This window comes from Trachinotus anak, unplaced genomic scaffold, assembly GCF_046630095.1.
Source record: "Trachinotus anak isolate AG129_WGS33_773 ecotype Australia unplaced genomic scaffold, CSIRO_AGI_Tana_v1 ptg000026l, whole genome shotgun sequence".
Lineage (NCBI taxonomy): Eukaryota > Metazoa > Chordata > Actinopteri > Carangiformes > Carangidae > Trachinotus > Trachinotus anak.
This window is the reverse complement of record NW_027273877.1, coordinates 14,410,199-14,428,641: the sequence shown is the minus strand read 5'-3', so window position 1 is coordinate 14,428,641 and position 18,443 is coordinate 14,410,199. Positions and strand designations below refer to the sequence as shown.

At 44.5% G+C, this 18,443-nt stretch overlaps 2 protein-coding genes and 1 long non-coding RNA gene across 9 annotated transcripts in view; 1 reads left to right on the top strand and 2 right to left on the bottom strand.

Annotated features, from left to right (window-relative positions):
* The window catches only part of LOC139609388 (CD59B glycoprotein-like), a 225,759-nt gene that overhangs the window by 162,797 nt on the left and 44,519 nt on the right, over positions 1-18,443 (top strand). The window lies entirely within an intron of this gene.
* The window catches only part of LOC139609385 (protein NLRC3-like), a 175,728-nt gene that overhangs the window by 115,499 nt on the left and 41,786 nt on the right, over positions 1-18,443 (bottom strand). The window lies entirely within an intron of this gene.
* LOC139609777 (uncharacterized) lies at positions 3,769-18,283 on the bottom strand. Its single transcript, XR_011685353.1, has 4 exons — positions 18,174-18,283; positions 16,014-16,194; positions 4,834-4,965; positions 3,769-3,902 (listed from the first exon to the last, which is right to left on the bottom strand). It is a non-coding gene; the product is annotated as an uncharacterized lncRNA (long non-coding RNA).

The following is an 18,443-nucleotide window of genomic DNA, read 5'->3' as shown; positions in this document are numbered from 1 at the left end:
ACCACGGGCAGAGACATCAGAGTGTGTGTGTGTGTGTGTGTCCAGCACCACGGACAGAGACATCAGAGTGTGTGTGTGTGTGTGTGTCCAGCACCACGGACAGAGACATCAGAGTGTGTGTGTGTCCAGCACCACGGACAGAGACATCAGAGAGTGCGTCCAGTGTGTTTGTTGCGTTCAACATCATAGAACATAACATAAACCTGCCAAGGACTATGATGGTGAACTTCTACACCTCCATCATTGAGTCCATCCTCACCTCCTCCATCACCATCTGGTACGCTGCTGCCACGGAGAGGGACAATAACAGACTGCAGCGTATCATCCACTCTGCTGAGAAGGTGATTGGCTGCAATCTTCCGTCCCTCCAGGACCTGTACGCCTCAAGGACTCTGAGGCGTGCAGGGAAGATTGTAGCTGACTCCTCCCACCCTGGACACAAACTCTTTGAGACACTCCCCTCTGGCAGGAGGCTGCGGTCCTTCAGGACCAAAACCTCTCGCCACAAAAATAGCTTCTTCCCATCTGCTATTAGCCTCATCAACAAGGCTAGAGAGCCCCACTGTTGCTGATCAATTGCACCAATCACCAGAAAAAATTCCTTGTATGTGAAAACATACTTGGCAATAAAACTGATTCTGATTCTGATTCTGATTCTGATTCTGATAGAGAGAACCATAAAGTACCACTACATACGTTCTGAGGTTGTGTTACAGTGTTGAGCTGTGGAGCCAGGTGTCAAGGTGAATAACTAATAATGATGTCATCACTGTGTCTCTGTAGCTCACCTGTGTCTCTTTACTTATGAAGTGGTTACCATGGTTATGTATCATGATGCATATTAATACACGTGTCATGTGACAGATTCATTTGAATGATGCATCAATTAGAATTTTGTTAATGAAAATGAACTTGATCTAAATTCATATAACTGAAAGTGTTTTTGTTTATTTTTTCTGGGTAAGTAGCTGATTGGTTGTGATGTTAAAATGCATCAACAAACAAACAAACCAAGAAAAGACAATAAATAGTGACTGATAAATAAGTTCATGCTGAACGCCTTCAGGTTGTGACAGCTACAATACAGAAAATCATTTCTCATCAAAGAACATAAGACGACGGCGTCCTTCAGTGTAAACACGCACTCACTCTGATTCTGTCCTCGTTACACAGACTGGTCCTTTCATGAAGACGCAGACACATACTTGAAATGCTCCTTTATTCTCAGAGACATCACAGGAGTAAGTCAGGACACTTTATTTATACAGCACCTTTCAAAACCTGGGTTACACACAGAACGCAGAGAGACAGTGAGACTCCAACAGTAAAACACTGATGACAACAACAGCCTGTGTGTGTGTGTGTATGTGTGTGTGTGTGTGTGTGTGTGTGTGTGTGTGTGACAGTCGTCAACAGTAACAGTGATTTCCTGTCAGCCTGCAGCATCACAACAGGATGAATCCTTGTTACTGACAGCGACACATCACTGTCTCTCTGCCTGTCTGTCTGCCTGCCTCCAACCAGTGTCTTCACGGTCCCCAGAGATGACATGAACCTGCACACAGACACACACACAGAGGGAAATTAATGTCAACACTGTGAACACACAAACTAACACAATCAGAGAACAAAGGAGGGAAGGAAAAAGAGAGAGGAGAATCTGCAGTGCATTCAGAAAGTATTCAGACCCCTCCCTCACTGATGTGCAGGACCCTGAGAGGTCTGAAGACTCCTCCATCAGAGAATCAAGGCTCTGATGAATTAGTAATAATTAGAGATGGATCAGTTAACTGTGTGCTGCTGTAGCTTTTCAGCCTCTTTTAGCTCAGCGTTGTTTCGGTGTCAGCAGCCGACTGTGAACCTGCACGATAAAATCTCAACTTAATTAGAACTGAACCAGTATTTTAATGTAGTTTCCTGTTGTCTGGTGACTGACTGACTGATCAGCTGATGGATCAGCTGATGGATCAGCTGATGGATCAGCTGATCCATCAGCTGTTATCTGACATGTGACCTGAGCCTCTGATAAAACATCATTAGTCCCTGTTGTTGTCTGAAGCCTCATTAACAAAGCACAGAAACACGGTGACACTCAGTCTCAGTCGCTGCTGCTCTTTTCATTTACACTCAATCAACTGTATTGATCTGAGAATCACACACACACACACACACACACACAGACACACACAGACACACACACACAGACAGAAGAGAAAATAAAAGGACAAAAAAAGAGGAAAAGATCAGAAAGAGCAGGAGAAACTTAATCCATCCATCACCTCTGAGAGTGAGTGACCTCCTGTGTGTGTGTGTGTGTGTGTGTGTGTGTCTGTGTGTGTGTGTGTGTGTGTGTCTCCCCTTGTGGCTGTTTGTGTCAAGGGAAGGGAAACTTAAATCAGCAATTAAGGTAAATAATTAACGAGCTGAACGATGTATTATTAATGAGACTGACGGCCTAATTGCCCTCCGCTCTGAATGGACAGATAACACCTGAAGATAGAGAAGGAGGGGTGGGGGGGTGGGGGGGTGGGGGGTGGGGGGGCAGAGGCATTTGGAGGAAACAAGTGAAAGAGAAGGAGGAAAACTAAATGGAGGGAGGAGGTGTAGGTGGAGTGAAGGGAGGAGAAGAGGATGGACGGTGCAAAGAGAGAAAGGAGAGGAAGAGAAAATGTAGATGATGAGAAGAAATAAAGACCTGAAAAACACGGAGGAATAATGTGGGGGGATAGAGAGACGACACAAGTGTCTCGATCTGGTAACCTGAGCTACAGCTGCAGACGCAGCTCAGGCAAACTCTCACTGGCTTTTTCACATCTGTCATTTTTTACAAATTAAATAAACACTAGGCAGGAGGCGGGGCACACCTGGGCAGGAGGCGGGGCACACCTGGGCTGGTCACCAGTCTATCACAGGCCAACACACACACAGAGAAAACAAGCTATCACACAGTCATTCACACCTACAGGCAGGTCAGAGTCTCCAGTTCCCCTGCAGGTCTTTGGACTGTGGGAGGAGCCCAGAGCACCTGGAGAAAAGTCCACAGACAGGAGGGGTCAAAGGTCACTGTGAGGAGACGGTATTAACCACTGCACCACTTCCTCTCTAACTCAGGGAAACAGAGTGGGTTTACCCACATTTCCCAAAACTGTTCTCCAGTAATTTAATATGAAACAGGAATGATTTCAGATTCCCACTGTGAGGTGTAGACTGCAGCCTCCTGTGTCGTCACTGCACATTAAAACAGAATCCTGCAGATCTGTGTTCAAGTCTGAATTAAGAACCTGGAGTAAAGTCTCTTCACTCAGTGTGGATCAATGTACTCAGACTGCAGAGAGGTTAGTGTGTGTGTGTGTGTGTGTGTGTGTGTGGACTGAGCTCTTACTGCATTAACATGTAGTAACATCTCTCCACAGTGAAACTCTCAGATTAAATCAATAACTGTGGATGAGCTGCATCTTCACGTTAACTTCTGTACCAGAGGAGCGGTTTTCCCTCCGACTGGAGAAACACTGGACTCTCACGAGTCATAATCAAAGTCTCTGATTTTACCCAGGAGCCCTGAACGCCTCACTGTTCTACCTTTAAATGTTTTGCAGATAAACACAACTTAAAAAGTCTTCTTTTAACACAGGTGACAGGTGAATTTTAACAATCATCAGTCACCTGTGAGGATATTTGCTCCTTTTTCTCCTTCTTTTTCTTTAAAAAAATTAAATTCAAGATGAAATATTTCAGTAACAGAGTGTGGATGACTCACCTCCACCTGTCGTCTCCTGTGTGTCTGAAGCAGCGCAGAGCTGTGGGCGGCGGTGTCTCGGCTCGGTCTTGTTAAGCAGGTAGAGGTAACCTCTGGACTTGAGTCAGGCCGGTGGACTTTGACGAGGAGCAGCTAATCTTTATGGCTGAGGACAGAGTGGAGACAAGAGCAGAGATAGACAGAGATATGAGGAGGTGTTGAAAGAGCAGAGAGATACAGCAGCTTTATGGTCCTGCTCATACTGCATGTGGCCTTCAATACACCTGTGTGTTTTCTTTGAAGCTTCAACAAAAGGAACCTGCTCAGCATTTGACTGACGGTGTCTCCGTGCAGCAGAATCGTCCTGTTGATGAGAAGCTGTTGCAGCAGAAGTTAAGCGACTCCTGGATTCATCTCCATCAAACACTGGTGTCACTGAAGAGTCAGCGAAGAAGCTAACGTCAGTGTGAACTCAGACTCAGCCTCAATGAATCGATGCATTCAATGACACCTGGTTGATTTGTGTTTTGAAACAGTTTCCTCTCTTGAACACTGCGTCCTTCTGTGATCACCACTCATCATCACCTACGCCCACACCGCCCAGTCATTGTTGTAATCACTAATATCTGCAGGTTAAAGTTCGACTGGGTGAACTGTCAGATTATTGTGGAGGGTGTTTACAGAGGCTGATGGAGAAATAGACACATGAGAAGAAGCTGATCAAAGACTTTAAGTTCACTAATGAATGAAATGTGAGCTTTAAACAAACAGAAGATCTTTTTATCCTGGTGTAGTCCAATCATCTGTATGATCTGGACATGTTTGATTAGAGATTATTGATCTATCATAGAGGAGCCAAGGTTTGGCACAAATGTCCACCTAGACTCAAGGATGATCTCATTACATTTTGGTGGTCAAAGGTCAAAGGTCAAGGTCAACGTGGCCTAACAAAACTGTTTTTATTACTCAAGACTTCACACAGCAACTATGACAGAATTTCACACAAATGGTTCATATTTTATGATTCTGGATAAACAGGGTTTTATTATTCTTATTATTCTTATTATTATTCTTTACTTATTCTACCACCTACTGACCTCAGGTGGTGATGACCGGGTAACTGCTGACCTCAGGTGGTGATGACCAGGTAACTGCTGACCTCAGGTGGTGATGACCAGGTAACTGCTGACCTCAGGTGATGATGACCAGGTAACTACTGACCAAAGATGCTGCAGAGGTGAGAGGACAGGTGAATTCAGGTGATCTAAAAGCAACTGATCGACACAGTTAAAGTAGGCTTCTTAAATGTGAATCGCAGGCGTGTTTGGATCAGCGTCTCATCACAGATCAGTGTCTGCACACCTGCTCAGAAATCATTGTGATTTCTTCAGTCTCAGCTGATCAGTTCATCTGGAGCAAACAGGAAGTGTTTTTCAGCAGTTCACTGAAACATTTTACTTCCTGTTCTTTGTTGAAGTTCACACCTGTTTACATAAATCAAGACTTTTCAACTTTGATGTAACTTATTCTAAAAGAGTCCAAAGACCGGGATCAGGACTGGAGACTGGTCTACCTGTTGGTGCAGGTGTGTTCACGCTGCAGTCGACTGATGAGTTTAAACACTTACATGAATGATTCGGTGGACGTTTATGCACGCTGCACAGTGATGATGTCACTGATCACTGATGGATCCATTGATCTTTGATTATGTGTGTTGCTGTCTCCAGCCTCTTCTTCTTCTCTGGATATAAACCATGTGTGTCATAGTGTAGCTGGAGAGTTGGCTGAACACACACCACTGTAGTCTCTCTCTCTCTCTCTCTCAGCTGTATAACTGATGTCACAACCATTATGTGGTCTGTGGGTTGCTCTCTCTTTCTTCACCTCTCCATTTTTTCCCGCTCCTCTCTGTCGGCGTCTCTCTCTCTCTCTCCTGGCTTGTCAGGACATGGGGAGCTGTGGTCAGAGGGAATTGTGGGAGGAAGAGGCAGAGAAACAAACACCACGTCCCGATGAGGGCGATGTCAAACCTGCCTCATTATCAGCAGAACCCCTTTATGTTCATCTGTGTGTGTGTGTTTTCTGTCTCTCACACACACCATCTAAGCTCATCCCCAGAGGTCTCAGACAGAGTCCACTCCTCATCCAGACATTTGGTTTATTCCAACCTCACAGCAGCATCACAGCTTTATAAACCTTCAGCATCACCGAGAGATTCAACACGCTTCATTTAATTCACATCCAAACCCATCAAAGTCCAGTCCTTCAAACTGGCCCCAGATAAATACTCTAGGGGATAAAGACTGGAGGCTCCACACTCTTTTTCAAATGTTGTTTTTATTCCAGGTGTTTTAATGTCTAAAGCATCAGTTCAGAAATACAGTCAGTAAAATCAGGAGGGCTGGAAGGATGAACCTGTGGTCACTACTGATGAGTAAAACCTCTTCATCATGACATTATTGTAAATCAGGTTCTTTGGACACAGGGTAAATAATAAAAAACCTGACATGGGAGAGATGTCTGAGATTTTTACATCTCAGCTGATTAAAACAGGAGATGTGAGAGTCATCGATCCAAAACTTAGATCGGTCTTTTTTCACGTCAGGACCCTGAGCTGACTACAGACCCCGTCTCATCTGAGGATTTTAGATGTTTTATGACACAAAGTGTTTAAACCTATTATATAATATACATTCTGTCACTGTGGAACTGATGGATGGGGACCCCCAGGGGCCCCCTTAAGCACCTTTGGGGACTCCACTTTGAGAACCACTGCCCTGGACCACGTCTGGGCCTGTGGGCTCCAAAGTTCACACAATACGATGAGACGGACATGTCAGATAACGTTGTTACAGCGCGGCATCATGGGAGCAGTGTACAAATACTTAATTACAAGTAGAAGTCACTGATAATGTTTCAACAATAAAGTCTCAAGAGTAAAAAAAAGCTGCTCATCAGTCTCTGTCCTGTTGTTACAAACAGGTATGAGCTAGTTTTGACATTTGACCTGAGGTGGTCAGGGGCTTATGGGAGATGGTGTTCATTAAAGGTTATGTAAACAAAACTTAAAATAATAATACAACAGCAACTGTTTTCTATGTAAGTCATGAGGGTGAAGCCACACCCCCCTGTGTGTGATGTAATCTGAGTTTCTCTGGTCTTTGTTTTGGTAGCATGTGAGTGTTAGTGCATGTCAGTCCCTCCCGTTGGTCCTCCCCATGTTTATCAGTCTTTACCAGCTCCCTCAGTGTCATTCATGCAGCCGGTCCCAGTGGATCAGTCCAGTCCTGATTCTGGTTCCCAGTCCGACGGTGGATCCAGTCCTGGTCTGCCTGTACTGAGGTGGAGAACCCTACGAGCTGCTAAAGGCTCCAGCTGGACTCAGACCTGGTTTTCTTCTCCTCCATGTGTCAGTAACTTGATGCTACATGATGTTAATGTCTGTCTTCATTAGTGAGGCTACATTAGCATGCTAATGTTAGCTGACCTGCTGTTACCAATATTATAAATGTATTAGGCAAATGTTGCTTTTGCTAACTGGCTAACTGTCAGCATTGCTGTGGAGCATATCACAGCAGTGCTAGTGTACCTTTGTACTGAAACCATCCTGCAGATGACAGGCAGTTAGCTTTAGCATGTTGCTAATCTACAATGATAATCTGCTCCAAATGTCTCAGTAGAACATGTCCGATCAATCAGTATGGTATTGATCAGTTCCACAACAAATATGTAATCAGATGCATTTCACAGTAAAAGCCTGAATAACAGTTTTCCTGGGGACCTGCCTGTTACCTGTCACCTGTCACCTTTCATCTGTCACCTGTTACCTGTCACCTGTTACCTGTTACCTGTCACCTGTCACCTGTTACCTGTCACCTGTCACCTGTCACCTGTTACCTGTCACCTGTCACCTTTCATCTGTCACCTGTCACCTTTCATCTGTCACCTGTCACCTTTCATCTGTCACCTGTTACCTGTCACCTGTTACCTGTTACCTGTCACCTGTCACCTGTTACCTGTCACCTGTTACCTGTCACCTGTCACCTTTCATCTGTCACCTTTCATCTGTCACCTGTTACCTGTTACATGTCACCTTTCATCTGTCACCTTTCATCTGTCACCTGTTATCTGTTACCTGTCACCTGTCACCTGTTACCTGTTACCTGTCACCTGTCACCTTTCATCTGTCACCTTTCATCTGTCACCTTTTACCTGTTACCTGTTACCTGTCACCTTTCATCTGTCACCTGTTACCTGTTACCTGTCACCTGTTACCTGTCACCTTTCATCTGTCACCTGTTACCTGTTACCTGTCACCTGTCACCTTTCATCTGTCACCTTTCATCTGTCACCTGTTACCTGTCACCTTTCATCTGTCACCTTTCATCTGTCACCTGTTACCTGTCACCTGTTACCTGTTACCTGTCACCTGTCACCTGTTACCTGTCACCTGTTACCTGTCACCTGTCACCTTTCATCTGTCACCTTTCATCTGTCACCTGTTACCTGTTACCTGTCACCTTTCATCTGTCACCTTTCATCTGTCACCTGTTATCTGTTACCTGTCACCTGTCACCTGTTACCTGTTACCTGTCACCTGTCACCTTTCATCTGTCACCTTTCATCTGTCACCTTTTACCTGTTACCTGTTACCTGTCACCTTTCATCTGTCACCTTTTACCTGTTACCTGTCACCTTTCATCTGTCACCTGTTACCTGTCACCTTTCATCTGTCACCTGTTACCTGTTACCTGTCACCTGTCACCTTTCATCTGTCACCTTTCATCTGTCACCTGTTACCTGTTACCTGTCACCTTTCATCTGTCACCTTTTATCTGTTACCTGTTACCTGTTATGCCCCCCCCCCACCTCTCTCTCTCTCACACACACACACACACACACACACACACACACACATCTCTTTTGTTTCAAATGGGAGCGAGCCAACATACGGACATCCCTCTCTCTCTTTCCCTTTCTCTCTCAGTCGTCTTCTATCTCGCACATCCTCAATCTCTCTCAATTACTCCCTTCCCCACCACCACCACCACGCCCCCACACCCCACCCCCATCTCCATCTGTGAGCGATTCAATTGGATTGGAAGCCAATCAATCACAGCGAGTATCGAGCTGTGATTGGATTTGGCCAGGGCTGATGGGGTGAGGCGGGTGGGTGGGAGGGGGGGCGGTTTGATTTTAGCTCTCCTCCAATGAAGGTGGATCTGACGTGTTATTGCTGTGGACGTACAGACAGGAGCGTGTGTGTGTGTCGGTGGGAGGGTGGATGGTGTGTGTGATTGTGGTTGACGTGTGTCATGGTCTGAGGTTTGAGGCTGTGCCAGCTCAGACTGAAGTCCAGTCATCTGTCACAGAGACGTCCCGGTCTCTGTGTCATGTTACAGTCCACGTCTCAGGACTGAAGCTAATCTGATCAGGACTCCGCAGCTGCACTTTCCACATACCCCCTTTAATAACCTGCACAGGTACACTGAAAACTGTCAGATGTGATAGAAAGCTCTGGAAAAAGCTGGCACGACAATGTCCCGAAGCTTCCCAGGTAGTCAGATACATACACCTGCTTCCACGGCCCAAGTCTGGCCCCTGTCCAGCATGACTGTCAGATGCTACTTCCACATCTGGACCAATTCAGCAAAACAGCTGGACTCTGCCCAGATGTGGAGGTGTATGGGCCACACACGGGCCAGGGGTCTGAGTTGTAATCATTTCACATGATCTCTCTCAGCATGTGGATCAAGTACGAGCTTTTTTTCTGAGCGCTGTGAGGAAGTCTGATACAACCTCAAACACCATCTCCCAAAGAAGCTCACGTCACATGGACAAAAGCTCCAGATGAGCCACGAAAAGGCTCCTGTGTTTTTTCAGCCACTGTCTCCAAGGTCATTCTGAACCATCAGGCTCAGTTATGAAGTCAGAACGAAGGAGACTCGGTCTGATGACGACCATGTAATGTGATTAAAACTCCACAATGAGTCAGTAAATTCTGCAGTTTCCATGGTCAACAACGGACAAGCTTCAGGACAAAATGAGACTCTGTGGTTAAAAAAGAAACCATCACCCACTTCCATAGCTTTCAACAGCGTCTCACAGACTTCTTCAAGGAGTGGAGTTCACCTGGTTGTTGGTAAATTTCTGTTTCCAGTAAAACTCTGCGTCACTCGTCTTCAGTCGTGGCATGGAGAGAGGCAACAGTCGGGTCTTCTAAAACGTACTGGGAGCCAGTAAACCAGGCTCAAACCAGTGTGATGTGGTTCTCTTCTGCACAGTCTGGAGACAATAACTTTAACATGTAAGATCCTGCTGCAGTTACATTAAAGCCTTCTACAGCAGGACCAGGACCAGGACCAGGACCAGGACCCCACACCTCAAACTGGACATCACACAACAAGCAGTCCAGCTAAACTAGTCCTGATGAGGGGGGGCTGTCCTCATGATCCTGCCCTGGTCCCTGAAAACACCAGCTCCACCTCTGAGTGTGACTCTGCTTCATTTCTCTTTCTCTCTGTCATAAACTGAGATTTATCCTCCTTATAAAAACTCTCTGAGATGATAACCTACACACACACACACACACACACACACACACACACACACAGACTCCTTGCCAGTGTATATGAGTGATGGCTACATTAAGTCTGTGGAGAACCTCCTCTATGACAGTTATGATGCTAAAGGATCTCAATCTCTCTCTCTCTCTCTCTCTCTGTCTCACACACACACACACACACACACACACACACACACACACACACACACTAAAGAACTCACGTTAAACTCCATTAAAAGTGGAATCACAGATCAGGAAAATTAAAACCAGATGGATTATGATCATTATTATTTTTTCAGAGAAATCATGTTACTGTACACACATGCCTAAACACACACACACACACACACTTTAGCAGCTGCTCTGACAGCAGTGGTAAACTGTAGCCACAGAAAATGCTGTGAGGAGCCGCTCGATGCTAATTCACTCACGCTAACCTGCTTAGCACTGACCAGTCACTCTGCATGTGTGCATGTCTGTCTGTGTAAGTGAGAGAGGAGGGAGTGTGTTTGTATGTTTTTCTTCTCTGTGTAAGTGTGTGTGTATGTGACAAAGTGTGAGTGAGTGTGTGTGTGTGTGTGTGTCTAACAACCTGTCTGTGTCTATTGTGTATGTGTGTGTAACTCATTTAGTTCTCCCCATACACATTTCTCTGCTGTAACATGAGCAGCAGCTGTGGAGCAGATCAATAGAAATGTTTCTTTGTTAATGAAGATGTGTGTGTGTGTGTGTGTGTGTTGGGGGGGGGGCACTTAAGCCAACCACTGCGTCTGACCACAGTGGTCAGTCAGTGGACAATTTATTCAGCCCACAAAAATTCACCACACACACACACACACACACACACACACAAACACACACATTTTTGTGTACTACAAGGACATTGCTCCCCAGACCAGTCTGTTGGTGTAATAGAGAGCCCCCCCCCCCCCCCCCCCCCCCCCCCTTTTCCACCTTCTCCAGATATCAAAAAAACCTGTTTTCAGCCTACGACACAGATCTCACTTCAGAGTTCTTTACACAAAACACAACTGAAAACAACCTGATGATATACATAATTATGAGGACAACAGATCATTAGATACCTAAGCCACGCCCATGATCCTGTTAGAGGGACTAACAGGATCTTAAAGGACACAACTATCTCACTTAAGTGTGTCAACGGGTCAGACTTGAATAAATGGAACACGGCTAAACACAAACACAAAAGAGTATTTTTGTGTCATGATGCAAATGTGAAACCACACTTTTATACCACACATTAAAGGTGTTAGAGTCACTTCTCCTCTTAACATTCAGTAACATCCAATTACATTTCTCCTGTGTGTATAAAGAAAACCAGAGGCCATCTTGCAGTGGGATCAGACCAGCTGCAACACCAGACAACAGGTTGAGGACAGGCTGCCACCCTGTCAGCACTTCCCTTATAAACATATAGAAAAACATATAAAAAGAAAAACATTTTGAAAAGTCCCTTCACATGAACATAAAAAATATAAAGAAAAACTGCAGAGCAGGATGCTCAGCGGGTTTACACTGTGTGCGTAGTGGCTGGTTTCCCCTTGTTGATGCGGTTTCTGAAATGTCTCATTACCGCTGCGACCTCTGTCGGACACCACTGCCATGTTGGTTTTCTCCCTTTCAGCAACGCAACAAAAGATTGAAACAGATTTCCAAACACTGGGAATAACACTTTAGCCCCAGAAAAACATTCATTTAAAGGTGTTATAATTGAGAGTAATTCGTTAAAAACCAAGCAGGATGATGTGTGTTTCATTTCAGAGAGAGAGGGCCCTTCGTTCAGAGACAGAGATTATGATACAAACAATAACCAACCAGAATGTCAATAAAATCAAGGCCCTGGAGAGGGAGAGGGACATACTGAGAGAAATCTACCTTCAAACAAAGAATTCCACTGTCAGTGGTCTCACTGACGAGTGCAAGGCTGAGAAGGCAGAGATCGAGTTCGTCATCAAACAAAGGGATGATCTGCAGAAAGAACTTCAACACGTTAAGTTGCAGCTTCACAGAGAAAAAGATCTGCGAGTAGAGAGGCAGCTACAGGACTCTGAGTGGGAAAAGCTCCTCCATGAAGAGATCAGCGACCTCAAAGAGCAGCTCCAGAGGGAGCGGGACGAGTGCACAGCTTCATTCGTGCCCAAACTTCAAGCTTTAGAGAGGTAGAACAAGACCCTCGTTGCTCATATACAACAACTTCAAATGAGCTGTGAGACAATAACCTCTCAAAGATTTGTCCCAAAAGGACAGAGCTGAGAACATCAGTACCAGAAGGAAATGAGGCGTGTGATCAGAAGGAGCCCAAGAACTCAGAGGGTGCAAAGGTCCTCAATCAAGAAACCTTGGTAAACTTGGCAAAGAAGATCCAGACCAAGGTTTCTGATACACTCGAAGCTCTGGACAGACAGGTCAAGGTCTTGAACAATGACTTAAACCGTCTGAAAATGAACTTTGAGTGTGAGGCTCAAAATACTGGGCACAGAAGACAGAAAACAAGGCCCTGCAAAATGTGGTTGAGGACCTAAACATCAAGCTGCAGACGGAGAAGACCACTGACAAAGAAACAGCCTGGGAGAAGGAGCGGACGGCCTACCTTAAACAGATCTGTGAGGGGAAAAGTTTAAGAGCAGAAGAACTGTTGAGCAAGTTAAAGGAAGAAAAAGCTCACACAGAGGCCATCAAAGAAGAAGGCGTCAAGAGAATCCAGGCCCTCAACATTACGGACAGACAGCTACTGGATTCCAGCGCCCAGAAGAACTTTGAGGGCCTCTGACGGTACCAGACACACACTTCAGTCTGGGGTCATTTGTTTTTATATAGTTTCAATAAAATATTTGCAATAAAATATGAAAAATATTATTAAAATATTCATATAATACAAACATGTACAACGTGCAGTATGAACATTAAACATTTCCTCCCAGTTGACTGATGTTTGAAATTGAGCTGCAGAGATCAGGTGTGTGGAGTCAGAGAACAGATGTATATAAGTGTTCTGTACGTATGCATGATGTGTGTTTTTCAATCCTGTCAGTTTGATGAAAGAAAAGAGACACGAGCAGAAAGCAGACTATAAAGAAAAATATGTTTCTGGTATTACAGGCCGAGTCTCCATCCACTTGTTTTTATGCACAATTTCAGTTTGTGCATAAAAACACCTGAAGGAAAATACCTCAAAATATACTGAACAAAAACCAACACTTTTGTTTTTACTCCCATTTTTCATGAGTTGAAATCAGTGATCATTCCTGTTTCGCTCAGATCACCCCCCCACCTGACAGGTGTGGCATATCCAGATGTTACACGGCATGATTACTTTAAAATGTGCAGTGGGCGTATCATTGATATTGGCTGAAATACAGAATTAGATGAGGTTCGTAATTACAGCCTAATGTAGTGTGAGGTGTCTGATGAGGTTTAAGTGTGTTTGTTCACTGAGTGAGGAGCCAGTGCTGGTGTGGTGCTCCTAATAAAGTGATCAGTGTAGGGGAGGTGAAGGGGCTGATGGGATATGTGTCTGTGACTTCCAAACAACTTGATCCTCTACATCATCATCATCATCATCATCATCATCATCATCATCATACCTCTCTCTGACAGTGAATGCAGCTTCATTAACATATCTAATTCATACATCGCTCACATAATGTGATGAGTCTGCAGGAATCCTCTGGTTCAATATTTCATTTATGCTCCATTTGCACAATCACAGTGTTTGTGTGAGAATGGGAGATGTGCAGGGGCAGTGTGTGTGTGTGTGTGTGTGTGTGTGTGTGTGTGTGTGTGTGATAAGAGGACAGTTAATGATTAAAGTGCGATTAGATCTGGATCAGGAACATTGTGTTAACTGCAGCAGGTTGGAGTTCAGAGTTTAAAGACCAAAGTCTCAGCAGCACAAATTTATCTGCATCATAAAACTCTAACACAGAAACAGTTTGATCGCTCATTCATCAGGTATCGTTTCTGTCACAGAAGAGCAGTGAGGTGATATTTACAGGCACAGTTTGCACTGACTGGGCTGCAGCCTTCACCCTGAACTGCTGCTGTCTTTAAATACAACAGAATACAGTGATAAACAGGGAGAGGCTGTCACTTATGCTCCATTGTTATTACAAAAGACTAAAATGCATATAAGCACATTTGAGCAAAGCTAATAGTTATCTTAGCATGTGCTAATCAGCACTAAAAGCAAAGTGCAGCTGAGGCTAATTGAGGGTCAGTAGTTCTGCAGGAATCTGGTCATAAACCAAAGTATTGGACAAATTCATATTGTGACTGATGTTTTATTGATTAGTTCATCCTGTGGGAACATGAGTGTCTGAACCGGGTAAAGTAGGTACATCAAGACTTGTTGACATATTTGAGTCTGGACCCAGGTGGTGGACTGGCCGGCCTTAATGTGACTGACAAACGTCAACACACAGTTCAACTTTGACTCACACTCACTGGAGATCCATCAGTGCTCAGGGCGCCTGGATTATTCCTGTGCAACTGCACTCAGTGCTCACTGAAACTGGGCAGGTGCAACACTGGACCGACTGATGCTCACCTGAGGAAGCACTGCAGAGCTTCCTGAAGACCTGTGGTAAAGGAACTTGATTGTTTGCTAAGGCCACATCCACACTGTTGTGTTTTAGTTTGAAAACGCATCATTTTTGCCACCTTTACTTTTGGATGCACCCTGATTTAGTTTGAAAACGATGATGTAGATCAACGTATCCTTCCCATGTGGCCCTTTGAGGAAAGAAATTGACTCCCGTCCTCCGTTTCTGTCGCCATGACCACCTCTCAATAACACCTCCACCTCATCCAGAGTCCAAACAAAGAAACCTCTGGTCGTACTTTTCACCTTTGCTGCAGAGGAGACAATCTGCTTCCTGTTTACAGCAGCACGCACATGCCCAGTGTGTGTGAACGATCCTGTCATATGTGTTCAGGTGAGTTAGTTTGGACAGAGATACGGAGCTAAAACGCTCGTCTGGACGGAGATCATTTATGATCAGAGATATTTGGTAAAGAAAAATCTGAACCTGGCAGGTTATTCCTCCACCCTCCTGGTTAAGACCAGGCTGTGTGTGTGTTCACCTGAGGTAAAGTAATTCAGAAATGTTGATATTCATCGTTTGACTGTGGACCAAACATCAGCGAGATATAAGCCGGGAGACGGAGGACCGATAATATGAGAGTGGTCATCTACTGTCCTCTCCTCCCTTCCCTCCTTCCATCCATCCATACGTCACATGATGTGCAGCGGTGGTTGTAATGTGTATGTATGTGCGTGTGGGACAGTCTCCATTGATCCCCTGTCATCCTGATCACATTACAACCCCCCTTCGATTAGATCTACATTTTTAATTTTCCTCCACGGATGACAAAACGGACGTGAGTGCAGGATGGAGCGATGGAGGAATGAGAGGAGAATTCTGGATGTGGATGAATAAAGAGACTTAAACGGGTCACTTGAGGTCAGCTGGGGGGGGGGGGGTAAATGCACAGAGAGATGTCTGGGGGAGACAGCAGGTCCTGACTTTAAAGTCTGTTTTAGCCCATTAACTACAGTTGAAGTATTTTCTAAAGCAAACCTCGTGGTTTAGACTGATCCATGTAAAGATTCCTCTCAGTTCATTTAAATATGATTTAAAATCAATATATATTATATATATATATATATAATTCAGGAGATGCATCTCTAACCATGTAAAATCCTTTGTCTGCAGCTGCTGAGGTTGAGCTGGGGACAGGAATCCAGGGGAACTGGGCTGAACTGGGCTGGATGAAACAGGAGGACACAGGGCTTCAGGAGGTCCAGGGAGCAGATGAATCCAGGGATGGTTCAGGAAGCGCAGGAGGGATCAGAGGCAGCCGGTTTTAGGTTCTGGAGGGAGAGGATTAGTCCAGGTTTATAACAGGTTTCAACAGATACAGGGCTGGGACAAGACTGACTCTGATAACTGAGCTTCAGAAGCTGAAGGCCAGCTGAGCTGATTAGAGATAGACAGCGGCTGGAACCTGGTGCCTGCACACCTGAGCCCCCTCCTGCAATCAAAGCAACACGCACACACACACACACACACACAGTACTCCACCTAATAGTAGCTAAAACTAGCTCCACCCAACAGTAGCTAAAACTAGCTCCACCTAATAGTAGCTAAAACTAGCTCCACCTAACAGTAGCTAAAACTAGCTCCACCTAACATTAGCTAAAACTAGCTCCACCTAATAGTAGCTAAAACTAGCTCCACCCAACAGTAGCTAAAACTAGCTCCACCTAACATTAGCTAAAACTAGCTCCACCTAACATTAGCTAAAACTAGCTCCACCTAACATTAGCTAAAACTAGCTCCACCTAACATTAGCTAAAACTAGCTCCCCCTAACATTAGCTAAAACTAGCTCCTCCTAACATTAGCTAAAACTAGCTCCTCCTAACATTAGCTAAAACTAGCTCCACCTAACAGTAGATAAAACTAGCTCCCCCTAACATTAGCTAAAACTAGCTCCACCTAACATTAGCTAAAACTAGCTCCACCTAACAGTAGCTAAAACTAGCTCCACCTAACATTAGCTAAAACTAGCTCCACCTAACATTAGCTAAAACTAGCTCCCCCTAACATTAGCTAAAACTAGATCCTCCTAACATTAGCTAAAACTAGCTCCTCCTAACATTAGCTAAAACTAGCTCCTCCTAACAGTAGATAAAACTAGCTCCTCCTAACATTAGCTAAAACTAGCTCCACCTAACAGTAGCTAAAACTAGCTCCTCCTAACTGTAGCTAAAACTAGCTCCACCTAACATTAGCTAAAACTAGCTCCTCCTAACATTAGCTAAAACTAGCTCCTCCTAACTGTAGCTAAAACTAGCTCCACCTAACATTAGCTAAAACTAGCTCCTCCTAACATTAGCTAAAACTAGCTCCACCTAACATTAGCTAAAACTAGCTCCTCCTAACATTAGCTAAAACTAGCTCCTCCTAACAGTAGATAAAACTAGCTCCTCCTAACATTAGCTAAAACTAGCTCCTCCTAACAGTAGGTAAAACTAGCTCCTCCTAACTGTAGCTAAAACTAGCTCCACCTAACATTAGCTAAAACTAGCTCCTCCTAACATTAGCTAAAACTAGCTCCTCCTAACTGTAGCTAAAACTAGCTCCTCCTAACATTAGCTAAAACTAGCTCCACCTAACATTAGCTAAAACTAGCTCCTCCTAACATTAGCTAAAACTAGCTCCTCCTAACATTAGCTAAAACTAGCTCCTCCTAACTGTAGCTAAAACTAGCTCCACCTAACATTAGCTAAAACTAGCTCCACCTAACATTAGCTAAAACTAGCTCCTCCTAACATTAGCTAAAACTAGCTCCTCCTAACATTAGCTAAAACTAGCTCCTCCTAACTGTAGCTAAAACTAGCTCCACCTAACATTAGCTAAAACTAGCTCCTCCTAACATTAGCTAAAACTAGCTCCACCTAACATTAGCTAAAACTAGCTCCACCTAACATTAGCTAAAACTAGCTCCACCTAACATTAGCTAAAACTAGCTCCTCCTAACTGTAGCTAAAACTAGCTCCACCTAACATTAGCTAAAACTAGCTCCTCCTAACATTAGCTAAAACTAGCTCCACCTAACATTAGCTAAAACTAGCTCCTCCTAACATTAGCTAAAACTAGCTCCACCTAACATTAGCTAAAACTAGCTCCACCTAACATTAGCTAAAACTAGCTCCACCTAACATTAGCTAAAACTAGCTCCTCCTAACTGTAGCTAAAACTAGCTCCACCTAACATTAGCTAAAACTAGCTCCTCCTAACATTAGCTAAAACTAGCTCCACCTAACATTAGCTAAAACTAGCTCCACCTCGAGCAGCTACAGCAGCGAACTGTTCCTGATGCATCAGTGTTAATAATGTCATTATTTAGATCCAGAACTTCTTCTTCTTCTTCCTCTCTCTTTTCCCTGTACCTGCGTGTCCCCTCCCCTCCGTTCTGTCCTCGCCCTCCCCACAGATAATCTCTTGCTCTTCCTCCCCTCCCTCCTCTCCCTCTGTCTTTCTCCTCTTCCTTATTTCTCCATCTGTCTCATCCTGGCAAGGCCATTAACTCATAAATCCAATACAGGCCACCTCAA